The 15,599-nt window shown below is 37.4% G+C and overlaps 1 long non-coding RNA gene across 2 annotated transcripts in view; it reads right to left on the reverse strand.

Moving 5' to 3' along the window:
• LOC105090102 (uncharacterized) overlaps nucleotides 1-15,599 on the reverse strand; it is a 232,586-nt gene that overhangs the window by 133,223 nt on the left and 83,764 nt on the right. The window contains exon 3 of one of the 2 annotated variants that reach the window (XR_004138155.2): nucleotides 6,435-6,590. This is a non-coding gene — a long non-coding RNA (uncharacterized LOC105090102). Of the gene's footprint in view, nucleotides 1-5,949; nucleotides 6,591-15,599 lie in introns of those variants that run through there. The other variant, XR_010381469.1, reaches the window with a different exon arrangement.

Below are 15,599 nucleotides of genomic sequence, written 5' to 3' on the forward strand. Positions count from 1 at the left end.
AAACAAAAAAAACTCCAAACCAAACCAAACAAACCAAACTTTACGTATTATTATTTTTATACTGTAGTTGAGGAAAATGAAGCTCAGAGATGTTAATCACATGAGCAAAACCTGACCACTCACTATAACTGAAGCCTGACTATGGTGTCTGCATGCTCTCCTTTTTTTTATTTTGGTCATTTCCAGTCCCCAGACTGGCAATTATAATGTTGGCATTTGGATTAAGAGAGCTATTTGGGGAAATATATTGGCTAGCTTGATCTTTTATAAAGGATGTAAGAGGTATACATACAAATTAAATGCAAAATGGAAAGAGAAGGGAATTAATTAATTGACACAGTGATATTATAATAGCTCCCAAATAAAAAGGCACATTTTATTAAGCTAAAATCTAGATACTTACCATTTTAAGTATTCTATATAAATTAATCTTCTAAATCCTACTGCAGCCCTATTATCCCCATTTTATAGTTGAGGAAATACCCTAGAAATTAAAACAAAAAAAGCTTTCTGAAAGGAGGCAATAACCAAGTAAAATTGGAAGCATAAGTAATAATTAGCCAGATAAAAAGATTAGAATTAAGGTGTGTGGGTCAGAATGGGTTAGAATACGCTGTGGTAATAAACACCTCAACATTCTTAAGGGCTTAGAAGAAACAACACAGGTGTATTGCTCCTTTATGCTTCATGTCCATCTCAGGATATTGCCCCAACTCAGGGACTAAAGCTGACACATACTCTACCATCTGGGATGTTGCTAGTTGCCATAGCAGAAGGAGGGAAGATGGAAAGTCAGACATCTGCTCCTAAAAGCTTCTGCTTGGATGTGACACACATTACTTTTACTCACCTTTCCTTGGTCAAAGCAAGTCACATGACCATGGTTAATTTCAAGGGTGTGGGAAGTGCTATCCTACTGTGGACCAAGAGGAGAATATTTAGAAACAGTGGTGAATAGTACTAATAACTGCCATAGGGGAGAGACCAGAAGACTGTTCCAGACAGAGCCCACAGTCAAGGCTTGATAAAGTTCTGTGTAAAAAGGAACCTATAAATATTTTAGTAATGAAAGCCAGGTTATGAAGTCCTTGTAGTCGCTTCTATAAGCTTGGAGTTTTTTCTGCCATAGGGAAATTTAGGGGGCTGTTAAGAAGAATGATTGTCAGATTTTATTTTACACAGGTATTATGGCTTTGGTCCAATGGATAAATCTGAAGAAGTCAAGACTAGAAACGAGAAACTCAATTAGAACAAAATTAAAATGGGCAGAGACTACACTATGTTGGAGATAGTAGATCCAGAGAAGATAAGATTAATTAATGTTTAGGAGGTATAACTGAAGGAGCTTGCTGATTAATGGAATATGGAAGACCAGCAAACTCTTAGTTTTAAGATTTGGGGGATGTTGATTCATTAAATGACATAGGGAATATAAAAGGAACAGGATTGAGGGTAAAAATGTTCTTTGAATATTAGCCTGTGGATCTCACAAAATTGGAAATGTGTAACAGGTATTTGTAAATGGGAGCCTGAAATCTGGAGAAAAGGTCATGGATAGAGATTTAGTTTTGGAATTCACTAGGATACAGAGAGAGTTAAAATTCTGAGAGTAACTGAAAGTCCAAAGAGAAACTCTATCATGAGTAAAACAGTGGACGAAGGATGGAACTCAGAAATTCCAACGTTTAGAAGAGAGTTAAAGCAGGATGAGTTCATAAAAGAGATAAAGAAAGAATGGACGGGGGCAAAAATAGAAAGTAATGAGAGAGAGAACTTGACAAAGTCAGATGCATCAGTTGATCCTGAAAGATAAATTCTTAAAGTGCCCTTTGGAGTTGGGAATAATTGAGGCTATTGATATACTTTTAAAAAACTGTATTGAAGTATAATTGATATATAAAAAATTTCACATAGTTCATGTATACAATTTGATGGGTTTGGCCATAACATACACCTGTGAAGCCACTGCTACTATTGAGGTAATAGACTTATCTGTCATCTCCAAAAGTTTCCTTGTGTCCTTTTTAATTTAATTTTCTGTAGTAAAAACACTTACCATGAGATCAGCTCTATTATCAACATTTTAAGTGCACATTACAGCACCATACAACAGGTGTTATACTGTACAGAAATTGGTATAAATTTCAGTTATACAACATGAATAAGCTCTATTGATACACTTCAAAGAACATATCAGTTGACCGGCTGCAGCAGAGTAAACTTCAGTGATTGAAGAGTGACTGAGTAGTGCCAAAAGGAAGACAGTGAGTACAGACCATTCTGTCACAAAGTTTGACTGAAAAGAGAAAGTAGTAAAATAATATATCGGCAGGGTCATAGAGCCAGGAGATTTTATAAAGTTGAAGATTTTGGGGCACGTTTATGTTTATAAGCTGTGGAGAAAGCGATGGCCATGTTGGGAACATAGAAGACAGAGATACAGAACAAATAAGTGGTGCCCTTATTTCCTGAATAGTCAACAGTCACAGTTTTGATAAATATACACTTTACTATGGAAGTTGAAAGGGAGAGTTTAATCTTTCTAGGAAAAAAATCAATATATTACAAAGTAATAAAATCCTTATGAAAGACAGAATGGTTCAGTGAACTGATCTGCAGCTTCGGAGGCTGAAGGTTTTCATCATGGCCAGATGATTGATTTACTGTATAATTTGGGCAAGTTATTTTGATTTCCATTGGCTAAGAAGTATGCACATTTTAGTTAACTCAAGTTGAACTTATCTCTCTGTCTCGTTTCTCACATATGTAATAGAAGGGTAAGCCAACCCCTGAATGACTAGGAAAGATAATTAGCTAGGATGTTTGCAATAAAAAATATTCTGCAAACAAAAAGTGCTGCACAAACATTTCTCAAAAACATGTTATTTTACATATAATTTCAAGCCACTTTATGGTATATCCTTTTTTCTTTTTTGCCTAAAAGCCTAGTTTTGAAAAAAAAAATGGATAACGGTGGAATTTCAAAGAGTGGAAAAGCATGGGTGTTATTTATAAAAGAGTCAGGGAGGGAAACCGTAATCAAGAATTCTCTTGAATTTATCTCAAACACCACAGGTTAGCAGATCCCACCAGCCTCACGAAAACCCTGAAATAACACCTTTGTGGCCATCTGGTTCAGACTTGCTTTCTGATATCTCCATCAGCATCTTGCCTCTAGGAAGCGGGGCAGCCCTCTTGCTCCTGCTTAGTTTGCAGCCTGTGTACTTGACATACATGCTACCAGCGGCAATGTAGAAGGGAATCATTTTTTGCTGCTCCTTCATACTTTAGTTCACTTTCTAATTTAACAGTTACTGAGCACTGTTCACGCCTGCCCAGTTGCCAGACTGGCCAGCTTCCTCCCAAAGCCATAGGAATATGGCCTTTCCTCTGCTTGCAACTCTAGCCTTAATTTGAAACAAGAAGAATTTAAAAACTGTAGTTCTTATTCATGTGAAATACATGTTCAATTGATTGTTGGTGGTGACTTTGAGCACTAGGTTGAGACAGAATTCCAACCTGTTTCAACCTAATGGGGAAAAATATGGTAATAAAAACTAGTGTCTGCTGAGGGTGTAGAAACAAGAGGAGCAGCATGACCCCAGGGATTTATCATCCTCACTGCTGGCCCACACTTTGGGATATGTACCATCTGTCACTGGGAGCTCTATTCCTAATTAGGAATTCTAGCCCTAATTATCAAGTGCTTTTCTGTCTTGTTCCATGTTCTGGGAACTTTATCCCCATATTGTGCCCTATTCTTGAGTCAATCTTAGTTACTTGTAGTTACCTGTCTGGTCTTAAGCTATGACAAGCCCCTGTCATATAAAAGTCCTTGTGCTAGGGGTAGGGGAGCTAGGGTAGAGCTCAGTAGTAGAGTGTGTGCTTAGCATGCACGAGGTCCTGGGTTCAATCCCCAGTACCAATGTTAAAAATTAAATAAATAAATATAATTACCTCTCTCCCCCAATTTTTTTTTAAAGTCCTTGTGCTAATTATTATGTGAGAAAAAAGACAAAAAAATTGAAGGTCCTTGTCGATGTGCATGAATTTTTTCAGTGTGCTTTCTTCTTTGGTTTATTTATTGTGGCTACTTTTCAATTTGCTTTATGCAGTGGATTTTTATGTGGTTGGCTACCTGTAAAACCATTATTGTAAGTTGGTTGGGCAGAGAGAGAAAAAGAAAATTCATAAAAGCCACAGCCTTTATCTTTACAAAATGTAAAACAATCTCTACATTTGAAACAGTATATTCATTATGAAATAAAATACTCTGGGACCTAATTAAGCTTAAAAGCTTTCACCCAACAAAGCAAACCATTGACAAAACAAACAAACAACATACTGAATGGGAGAAAATATTTGCAAATGATATGACCTATAAGGGATTAAGACCCAACATACATAAACAGCTTATGCAACTCAACAACCATTTTTCCAAAGAGAAAATGCAGATGGCCAACAGATGCATGAAAAGATGTTCAACATTGCAAATCATTAGGGAAATGCAAATCAAAACCACAATGAGATATCACCTCACACCTGTCAGAATGGCTACCATCCAAAAGACCACAAATAACAAATGTTGGCAAAAATGTAGAGAATAGGGAACCCTTGTACACTGTTGGTGGGACTGTAAATTGGTATAGCCACTGTGGAAAACAGTATGGAGGTTCCTAAAAAAACTAAAAATAGAACTATCATATGACCCAGCAATTCCACTCCTGGGTATATAGCCAAAAAAACAAAAACAGTAATTTGGAAAGATAACATTCCCCTCAATGTTCATTGTAGAATTATTTACAATTTCCATGACATGGAAACAACCTAAGTGCCCATTAACAGGTGAATGGATAAACAAGATTTAGTGAATATGTATATAATGGAATACTACTCAGCCATAAAAAAGAACAAAAATTTTGCCATTTGCAGCAACATGGATGGACCTGGAGGGCATTATGCTAAGTGAAGTATGTCAGACAGAAAAAGATAAATACTGTATGATATCACTTATATGTGGAATCTAAAAAATACAACAAACTAGTGAATATAGCATAAAAGAAGCAGACTCACAGATATAGAAAACAAACTAGTGGTTACTAGTTGGGTGGGGAGACTGTGGAGAGGGAGGTACAAACTATTGAGTGTAAGATAGGCTCAATGTTGTGTTGTACAACACAGGGAATATAACAAAAATTTTGTAGTAACTAAATGGAAATCAACCTTTTAAATTGTGTGAAAATAAAAAATTAAAATAAATAAATAAATAAAATACTCTAACCAGTTTAAAAAGGATTAAATGAAATGTTTTAGAAGACCTGTATGAGACATAGAAAACAAATTTATGGTTATCAAAGGGGAAAGTGTTGGGGGGAGGGATAAATTAGGATTTTGGGGTTAACATATACACACTACTATATATAAAACAGATAAACAATAAGGCCCTACTGTGCAGCACAGAGAACTATATTCAATATCCAGTAATCATAATGGAAAAGAAAAAAATGACCTGTATGTTTAAACATTAATAATGTTTGATAATTGAAATTTTGACACCCATTGCTTACAAATCATATCATTTGAGCTACTGAAATAGATTTAAAACAGTGATAAGATGACCAGTCCATATTTAAATTATTCCAATTATTCCAGTTATTTTTTGTTTTTTTGTTTTTTTAGTAAAACATATTTTAACTTATTTAAAAAATCTCTGGGATCCAATCAAAGCTTATACACTTTATATTTAGTCTTGATTTTTTAGACTTCTTTAGCTCAAAGCATTTCCTACCTTTTTTTTTGCCTGTCACAAAATTGCCAATTTTGAAGAGTTCAGGATAACTGTTTTGTGGAATGTTTCTCAATCTGTTTATGTCCTCACAAGGAGATTCAGGTTAAACATTTTAGTAAAAACACCACACAGGTGCTATTGGGTACAGCCCATCTCATCACTTCAGGAGACGCAGTCTGCTAGTTTTGTGCTAACTTTGGTTACCTGGTTAAGATGACGTCTGCCAACTTTTTTTTTTTTTCATTTTAAAGGTATGCTTTTTCTTAATAATCAATAGGTAATCTCTGGATAACATTTTGGTACTATGTGAATATTACATTCCCCAGCACACTTTCACTCAGTAGTTTCAGCACACATTGGTGATCCTTGTCTGAGCCACACTGAAGACTGCAAAATAATGATTTCCTAATTGTATTATTCCTCTCCATTTATTAGCTCACATTCTTTCATGAAGAAAAAGCCCTCTTCTTTAGTGTCTCTATGGAATCATAGACTTTCAAAAATTCGATTTATTTGTTTTCAATTTTCTAAATTCCCCAATTGTCCCATATTTGGCCCTTCACACTTGCTACTTTTCCCTTTGGCCTGTACTTACCATCCTCTGCACACTTTCTTTGCTTTCTGATATAAGATGTTCCAGGCTTACCTTACACATGCTCTGTCTCTGATCTGAAATCAGCCATTTCTCCAGGGAATGGTCTTTCCTCTCAGTGGTGAACAATACTTTGAAACCAAGATCTTGGCACTAGAGTGTTCATTTCCTCTGGGTGACATTGCTTCTGGGCCTCTTCAGTGGACAGAGCTGGGAATGTATATATTTTTAAAATCATGAGTTCATGCTGACAGTGGTCACCCTGACCATTCCCATTCCATATTTATACATGGCTTTTCCCACATCAAGAACCTTGAATCTTACTTAGTACCATCAATATATTTACTAACTTGCTTTATCCTACAACACACACATATACAGACACAGTTTTAAGAAGCAACAACAAACCTGCTAAGTAATGTTTATGATATTTTTGGTGTTCTTTTTATCCTGAGAAAAGTATCTCACCAAAGGTATATAGTTAGAGAAACATGTTCAAGAGTGATTGAATAATCCTTTTGAAAAACGAGTTCTTGGGTTGTCATTGTCATATAAAATTGGGTTCGTTTTTTTCAGATTGAACTAAAGTTTAGGGTTTTTATGTCCTTGTTGATATAATTTTATTTTTGAATATGTGCATATTTACATGGCTAAAAACTTCCCCCAATTATAAAAATGTTGTACTCAGAAAAGCCTCATATGCTTTCCAGTTCCTGCCACCACTCTGTTCCTCCTTCTGAGTCCATGTAGGGAATCATTTCTAGTTTAATCTTCCTATTTTTTGTCAAAAAAAATATATATATATATAAAGAAAGATAACTCTATCTGTGTAGGTATTGATATATAAAAATGGTAGCAGACTTTTCTACTGCTATTGTTTTTGGGGAGAGGGGAGGAGGTAATTAGGTTTATTTATTTATTTAAAAAATTTTTTTAAGGGAGGTACTGGGAATTGAACCCAGGACCTTGTGCATGCTAAGCATGCGCTCTAACACTGAGCTATACCCTCACCCAACAGCAGACTATTTTGCACTTTGCTTTTTTTCACTGCATATCTATTCTCAGAGATGATTCTCATTCTTTTTTTATAGCTCTCCTGTAAAACAGTACTCCACTGCGTGGATGTAGCAGAGTTTCTTCAATCAGCCTCCTGCGGATAGACCTGGGTGGTTGGTTTCCAAAATTTGCATGACAAATAGTGCCACAGTGAATAACCTTTTTTAATGTGATTTTTCTTTTCCTTTTTGCTTGTTTGTATCTGTTTATCCCTTGGGGTAAATGCTTAAATGTGGGACTTCTGGGTCATAAGTCATTTTGAAAGATATCGCCAAACTCTCCTCCACAGGGGCTGTATGATTTCTTGCATTCCGACCAGCAACATTTGACAGTCTTTCTCCCTAAGACTCTCTCCAGACTCTTAGTCTTCTGGCCAACAGAGTACGTTATCAAGCTTTTGAATTTTAGGAATTTTTTTAAGTTTCCCAGTTTCTGATCTGCAGTCAGGTTGGGAACCATTGGCCTAGACTGTAAGCAACTGTAAGAGACTGAAATTTTGTTTTCCCATGTTTGATATTACCTAGGGGTAAGGATTAAACACTGTTTGATATCTGAATAAAAATACATCACATGCTCATTTTAAAAAGGGTTTTGTCTGTTTGGCATCATTTTAGATACCTTACTGGTATGACAATGTCCAATCTGGATTGATACCTGTTTAGGCATCAGCAAGGAGCACTTCTAGGGGACACGGCATCCTAGACAACTCATTCAGGTTAATACTCATCCAAACATTAGTGTCAAAATGAACTGACAGAGTCCAGGTACAATAGTTTATAGGGTCTAAGACATTCTTCTCTTTATGATTATTGAAGTATAGTTGATTTACAATGTGTTAGTTTCTGGTGTACAGCATAGTGATTCAGGTAAACATACATATATTCCTTTTCATGTTCTTTTTCATTATAGGCTATTACAAGATATTGAATGTAGTTCCCTGTTCTATACTGTAGGTCCTTGTTGCTTATTTATTTTATATATAGTAGTTTGTATCTGCTAATATTAAACTCCTAATTTATTCCTCCCCTCCTTTCCCTTTGGTAACTATGTTTGTTTTGTATAAGACATTCTTTTTTAAAAATCTCTATAATCAGTTTGCATCTTACAATTGACAACAGATCAGAATTAAATTGGCAGATTTTTCCTCTCTCTTAAAGAACAGTTTCTAGCACCTTTCTTATCGGATTTTAGAAATAAAAGGGTAATTAATTGAAAAGAATCAAACTGGCACTCTAGGCAAATTCTGCCACCTTTCGTCCCAGAGTCTAGTTATTTATAAGAAACAAGGTTGACTGTCTTTACCCCTAAAAATGTTCTCTGCCGCAGCCACCACTGCGTTACTTGGTCTCAGTCAGAGCCTGAGCTCTTCACCCACATCCAGGGCCACCTGCACCCTAAGGCCAGCAATGGATTTCCTAACCATGAGGTGATCCCAGCCTTGCCTGTGAGGTAACAGCCCCCTGGCCGTATTTCCTTAGTTGAGCTGTTGCCCTGCCTGTCTGCTGTTCTGCACAGTCTCCACAGAGAGCCTACACAGACCTCAAGGCTGGCCTCGCAGTGGACACTCACTCTGATCCGGCACCACGTCTGCTCTACTGCCACTAAGAGTCTACAGTGATAGGACGTCTCCTTGCCTGCTGGGTCAAAACTTCGGACAAGCACAGTATACTCATTCCGTGGTTTCAAAAAGAAAGAGTTTCTTGACAGGTTTCAATTTAAAAAACTTCATCCTAAGAATAATCAGACTGCCTTTTAATTCCACTTTTAAATTTCCCTTATAATATCTGCCCAACAGAGATGACAGCCAAACAGATGGAATCAGCCTGTCAGAATGTAGAATTAACCTTTTTTCGCCAACAATTTTTTTTTGTATGACAGATTTTTAAAGTATGCTTTGTAATAGTTGTTTTTGTTTTTGTCTTTGCTGTTGTTTTTTTGAAGGTACCATCACAGCGTTAGCCCGAAGTATTTGGAATCTGATTTGTGAGCTATTGGAAAAAACTGTTTATGATGGTATCCAGGAAAACAATATGCTACTTCCAGTTTTAAATGTTAGTTGGAAATCTTATTTGAATTTAAATTTGTCAAGTCTATTCACAGTTCATAGAGAATTTCAATTCAGTGTCTATCTTGAATGCAAATTGTTTTCTTAATTAACTCAGCCACATTTGGTGAGATTAAATCTAGTGGTTTTTGGAGTTTCTTACCTGGATTAGGAGATAAAAATGTTCTTTTGTATTTGGATTTCCTTAAGTGCTTGGCTGTCTTTCTGATGGTCACTGGGAAACAAAGGAAAATAAGACATTGTCCCTGTTGTCATGAAGTTCAATCTAGTGGGCGTCTGCACACAAAGATACATTTCTGGCAGACTGCAGGCACAGAAATAAAGAGAGAGCACAAAGGAAGAGGAGCTACTAGAAGGGTGAAAGATGGGTCAGGTAACAAACCTTTAAGCATGGGTAGGAGTTGGCCAGGTAACGCTGGGAAGCTTATGGAGGAGAGACTAAGAAAACATTCCAAGCAGAGGGGAACAATGTAGGAAGGACACAGATAGGAAAAACAACTGTGTAAAGAAGATGCTGGAAAGTAAAGTGTAGGGCATGGAAGAGAAATGGAGGAAACCAGAGAGACTGGTTGGAAACCAAGCAAGACCCTGAAGACTTAACCTCCCTTCTTAAGGACACTGAACACAATTCTGTGATGCAGGGACCTCACCAATGTCTATGAGGCTTATGTGTCAGTCTCTCTCCAGTCGAGAGAGTGACCGTCACCTCTGAGGGGTTGTATGGAAGCTAGTTTTAAAGAAGTCAAGATTACATATGGGGAAGCTGGTTAAAACACTATTTTAAGTGTGGTGGGGAGGGTATAGCTCAATGGTAGACTGCATGCATGCCTGGCATGCACAAGGTCCTGGGTTCAATCCCCAGTACAATCATTAAAAAAAACAAAACAAAAAAAACTTGTAAGAATTAGTTCAGACAAGCTCTCATTATTATGGAGATTAGGGCTGCCACATTTCAATCTACTTGTGAACTCTAGCTCCTGATAGTTAAAACTAAGTGAATTCCTGAGTTGCTAAACTTCATTATCTGTTTTTTGATTCCTTCTTACAGCAATGTCCCTCCTCAGTTAAGTTTTACCTTCACACTTGTGTGCAAGCAAGTTAAAAGCAAAACATACAAACAACCCCCAAATCCAGAAAATAATATACAAATAACCAGAAAATCCAACTGTGGGCATGAAAAGGATACCTTGGGTAGGTGTCCACTGAGAGGAGGCAGTGTGCACAAGTGCAAATACAATTGTTGTAATATATGATCAAAGATATTACCACAGCAATTATGCTAAAGATGCTATCAGAAAGAAAACATGACTTGGAGTGTGTAAAAGAATTCTGCAGGTGCTTTTACTTCTAAGTGAACACCAAGAAGGACAAGCATACAGCAATGACTGAAAATCAATCTGGTTTGAACTGAAGATGTAGTTTGGGTTGAACATATTTTTTTTTTCTAGCTCCACATGGTTGGGATAATGAAGAAGCTAAAAAACCCTAAGTTGTTTATAATTGAGAGGGCAAGAAGAACTAGAATAAGTCCCTGTTTGTAAGTGACAGAAAACTCAACTCTATCCAGCTTAAAAACTAAAGGAAATTTATTGACTAATGTGTAATTGAAAAATACAGAGACAGGACAGACTTCAGGCAGAATTTGACTCTGACACTCGTGATGCTGTTGTGGATGATTTTCCCCCTCTGGGCATCAGGCTCATTTTTAAGCTGGCTTCCCTTGTGACAAATGCTAGAACTTCCCAGGACCACATGCTTCCTCATCTATTTCTGGGGCACAGGAAAGACCTTCTTCTTTAGCAGTCATAGACCAAAAGTCCTGAACTTCCCTTCTGTCAGACTAACGTCAGCTATGTACCTGCCCTTGAACCACTGGCTACGACCAGGGGATAGTCAGATGATGACTGGTGTGGGCTGGTCACTGAACCAATCTTTTTGACAAGGAGATTCCATTACTTCAATTTACTCAGATCAGAGTCCACTCCTGGTAGTCTTGGTCATGTTGCTTAGTCAAGCAGGTCACTGGGTATGGGAATACAGCCCACTGTCTGTTTTCTAAGTTGTGCACTCTGGTGTTGGGCTGTATTGCTTGGAAAAAGGACAGTCATTTTATTTAATTGTCCCATTCTCTAATAGGTCTTTGTCTACCTATCTATGGCAATTTATATTTTTTCCATTTCACACAGAGGTAACCATGGTTCAGGAGTGGCCATGACCCTGGATTTGAGGGATCAACCCCTGCTATTTTTGTGTCTTGTCTATTTGCTCCTTCAGATCCAGGATCTACCCTGCTATTTCTCTAAGAATTTGACCTGCATCAACAGACACCCTCTGCTCTGATCCCAGTTGTTGAGCTCAAGGATACATTAACTGTGGGCCGGCTACATCCCTCCACTGTAGGCCAAGCTCTTGCCAACGGCCTTCACCACATGTGTCTCACTGTCTCTGCCCTTTGTCTTTAAGTTCTGGGAACTGCTTCCTCCCTTTGCCTCTCAGGTCCAAGGTGGCATCAATCTCTCCCCTGACCCTGCTCTTTCTAGTCTCCAGGTGTTTGTGGTTTCCTCGCCACCTTCATAGACAGTACCTCTACTAAACTCCCCTCAAAGGACTCAATTTGAATGTACCACACCTTTCTTGCCAGGACCCTGTGTAATGTGTTTCACCACAGGGGAGCACCTCGCTGAATGTTGGAATGAACCCACAGTGACCTCAATGTCACCTTGGTCATCTTCTGGGTCCCCGGAAGACTGAGCTCAGTTGCTCCACATACAACTCCAGGTACAAAGAGATAATTTCATTTTGTAATGATCTCTACTTAATATGCCAAAGGTCTAGAAATTTCAGAAAACTCAAGAAAAACATAATTCTATATCAGAATATTTAACTCTAAACTTTTAAATTGTGCAGACTAGAATGCTGAAATGTTCCAGATCACTACTGGCGAGAGGCCACAGACAATATTTTATGAGGCCAAAATAAGAAAGAAGGAAATGAAAGAGCTCAGAAATCTCAGGAGAGCTCATCCAACACTCTGCCTTATCTTGGACCACTTCTGTAGACAGCTCTGTTCTTCGGGATGTGATACACATAAATGAGGGAGTATTTAGCTAAGAAGAATAGATGCGACAACTGAGAAAAAGAACGCAATGTGAGTCTGTCTTGAAGTCTGTTCTGTGATGCACAACTTTTGTAAGCCAAAATTTTAACCTGGTGAGCAATCAGCTCAGTGCTGCCCTTAGGAGAGAACCATAAATTAAAGATAAGCAATGGTTCAGACTTCCCAAGGCCTTGACTTAGAAGTAACTTCAGAATCCCAACCAAATCTGCATTTGGTTAAGCAACTTGGCACCGTTTTCTGTTTTGAGGCATTAAACTATAATTACAAGTCATTCTTATTTCATTCCAAATAAATGTCCCCAGAGTAGACGTAACTAGGAAAGGCTCTTCTTTCTCTTTAAAGGAAAAAGGAGAAACAAACAAAAACACTCAGAAGATAAATAAGACCAAAGAGAAAAGAAGCAAAACAGTATTTGGTGAAGCTGGAAAATTGTGTATATGGTGTGGTTTATAGTTTGATCAATATATAAAATTGATTGTGTTCATCTATCAGGAAGATTCAAATACCTCCAGACATACCTCCAGAAGGTAATCTGGAGGCATGTCTCATTAGAGAAACAAAAATTTAAAGTTCTTCTGACAAATCCAAATAGTCAAGGGTGGTGATAATTTAACTTCCTTATAATAAATGTTTCCTTGATGAAAAAATTCTTTTGCTGTTTTGCTCTAACGTTTGTTCTAAATGGGTCAACAAGACTGGTGTTTTCTCAGTTGGAAGTGTAAACTGATATGAAGGGTGGGGAGAGGAAGGGCAGACATTTATTAATAGTAAGTAAAAAAAAATACCCTGCAAGTTGAAATGAAAGGAAAAGACGTGTAGGTAGGTCTGGAGGGGAATGACTGTCTTCCTTCTCTACAGGCCAAGAGCAAATCCCATTATAAATCTCCAGGTACCCAAGAAAAAGGTTTCTGTGCTGAATTATGTGAGTCTGCCTGAGATTGGAATGATGGATTAGCACACTTCTCTAATCCTTTCAACTCTTATGATTTATTCATTCAGCGCCACTTCTGGTATATCTATCAAGGGCAACTGTGTTAATTTCTAATGGGGGATAAGTAGAAGATGTAATTTATGCTTTAAGGGAGCCCACAATGTAGAAAGGTATTCAAATACTGCTTAGATAAACAAAGAAGATTAGCTTCGTTTTCTATCACCTATCCAATGTTCCTATAACCTCAAACTCTCCTCTCCCCACCCCATCTAACTCCTCTGGGTAGCAAGGAAAAAGATATGTATTGCTAACAAATGGGTTCTCTGCCTTCTCCAGTTTAAACAGTCTTTTTTGATTTTAGATCTCTTTCTGAGGTCAATATTCCCATGAATTCTAAGTTTCAGTCCTTATCCTGCTGGCCTTTCTCTCCTTCCTTCCCAAGATGCTGTCTGTTCTTACGATTCCTCTTGGCGTTTGGAGGAGTCCTGTGGTCTCATGTTGGTCTTTTGCTGGTTTCTGTGATGGGGTGGCTGGTCTAACCCTTGGGTCCACCCAGCTCAGGTGTGCTTTATAGGGTCACGTTTCTGAGCAGGAGGTTGAAGTCTGCTCCTAAAGTCAGGAGCAAAGGAACACTTGATCTACTCATGGCTGGACACACATCCTTTCCAGTCTACATTTGTGGTTTATGGAATTTGTGGAGGTTAGCACGGTGCCTGACCAGAGCGGTATTGGGTAAATTTTTCTCCTTTGGTAGTATGAATCATAATTTTTTTCCAGTCTTTTCAGTGAGAAGCCATGTATTTTTAAAAAAGCTACGTACTGCATGGTAGGTGTTCACTACATGCTGGTGCCACTTACTCTTTATAGTAATCTACTGTTTGATAACTAACTGTTTTCCATTTACTTCTTAAATGGAAAAAAAAAATCAACAAAATGTTTTCTCACTTCAAACCTGCCAAGTCATAACATACAGGTTTCCCACCACACATTTGAAAGGTACATTGTTTTAGTAGTTGTGTCAGTAGCAGTGGAAAGCTGGTAAAAACTCCTCTGAGAATTAATAAAATCCAGAAGTAATTTAAACTCTTAGTTTGCTAAAACATAAGTTGCTTGCTCATTTTCAGCATTATATTTCACATGTGTTTGCATTTTAATTTTGTATTTATTCTTTAAGCATCAACAGAGAACATTACAAAGAAATTTTACTCATGATTGCTTTGGACAAGACCCAGTTGTTTTTTTCCCAGTTTCCTTATTGTCATTACATAAAATATTTATAAATATGTGTTGGCACAAAGTTGAAGTAATAAGATAAATACACTTTCAAGTCTTTTTTTCTCTTAATCTTAAACATTCTTTTCCATATTGCTAATTGTTATAGATATGATTTTAGTAATGGTATAATATTTCCATCCACTAGACATCACCCCATGACACATTCAGGTCATTTCTTACTTTTTTGTGATTATACACAATACTATAGTGGCCATTTTTATGAATATGAGGTTATTCCTCCTCTTTGTTATTCCTCCTCTTTGCTAATTTTTTAGCAGTTATTTTCTCAAGAAGAGCTCCCTGAGTTACAGAGAATGAAAGCTGGATAGTTTTGGTCTGTATCCCTGGGCTGTCCCCCAGAAGGATCGTGTCTCCAGCAATGCGTGTAGGATCCTGCTTTCCGATGGTGGCCCCTGCTAGCAGGAGTTCATTTTTCAAGGGCTAGTCTTTCTTCTGGCCTGACTGGCTCTTTTCTGATCAGGAGTCTTCCATTTCATTTTAAATCAGATTTGAAATCTGTTTCTTCTGCAGTTAGTAGAATTCTCTCTCTCTCTCTTTTTCTTTATATTTAAGCATCTTGTTTTCAAATATAGCAAAGAAGGTTAAAGTACCTTTCACAGAAAACAAAGAGGTTTTTCTTTTGTTTGTTTGATGTGCAATATATCTGGAAGTCACAAGTAAAGCTTATTGAGCAACTATTCTGTTCTAAGCATTTTATATCAACAACTGTGCATTGATTTCCACTCAAAGAATCAGATCATGAAGACAGAACAG

The sequence above is a fragment of the Camelus dromedarius genome, chromosome 6, assembly GCF_036321535.1.
Source record: "Camelus dromedarius isolate mCamDro1 chromosome 6, mCamDro1.pat, whole genome shotgun sequence".
Lineage (NCBI taxonomy): Eukaryota > Metazoa > Chordata > Mammalia > Artiodactyla > Camelidae > Camelus > Camelus dromedarius.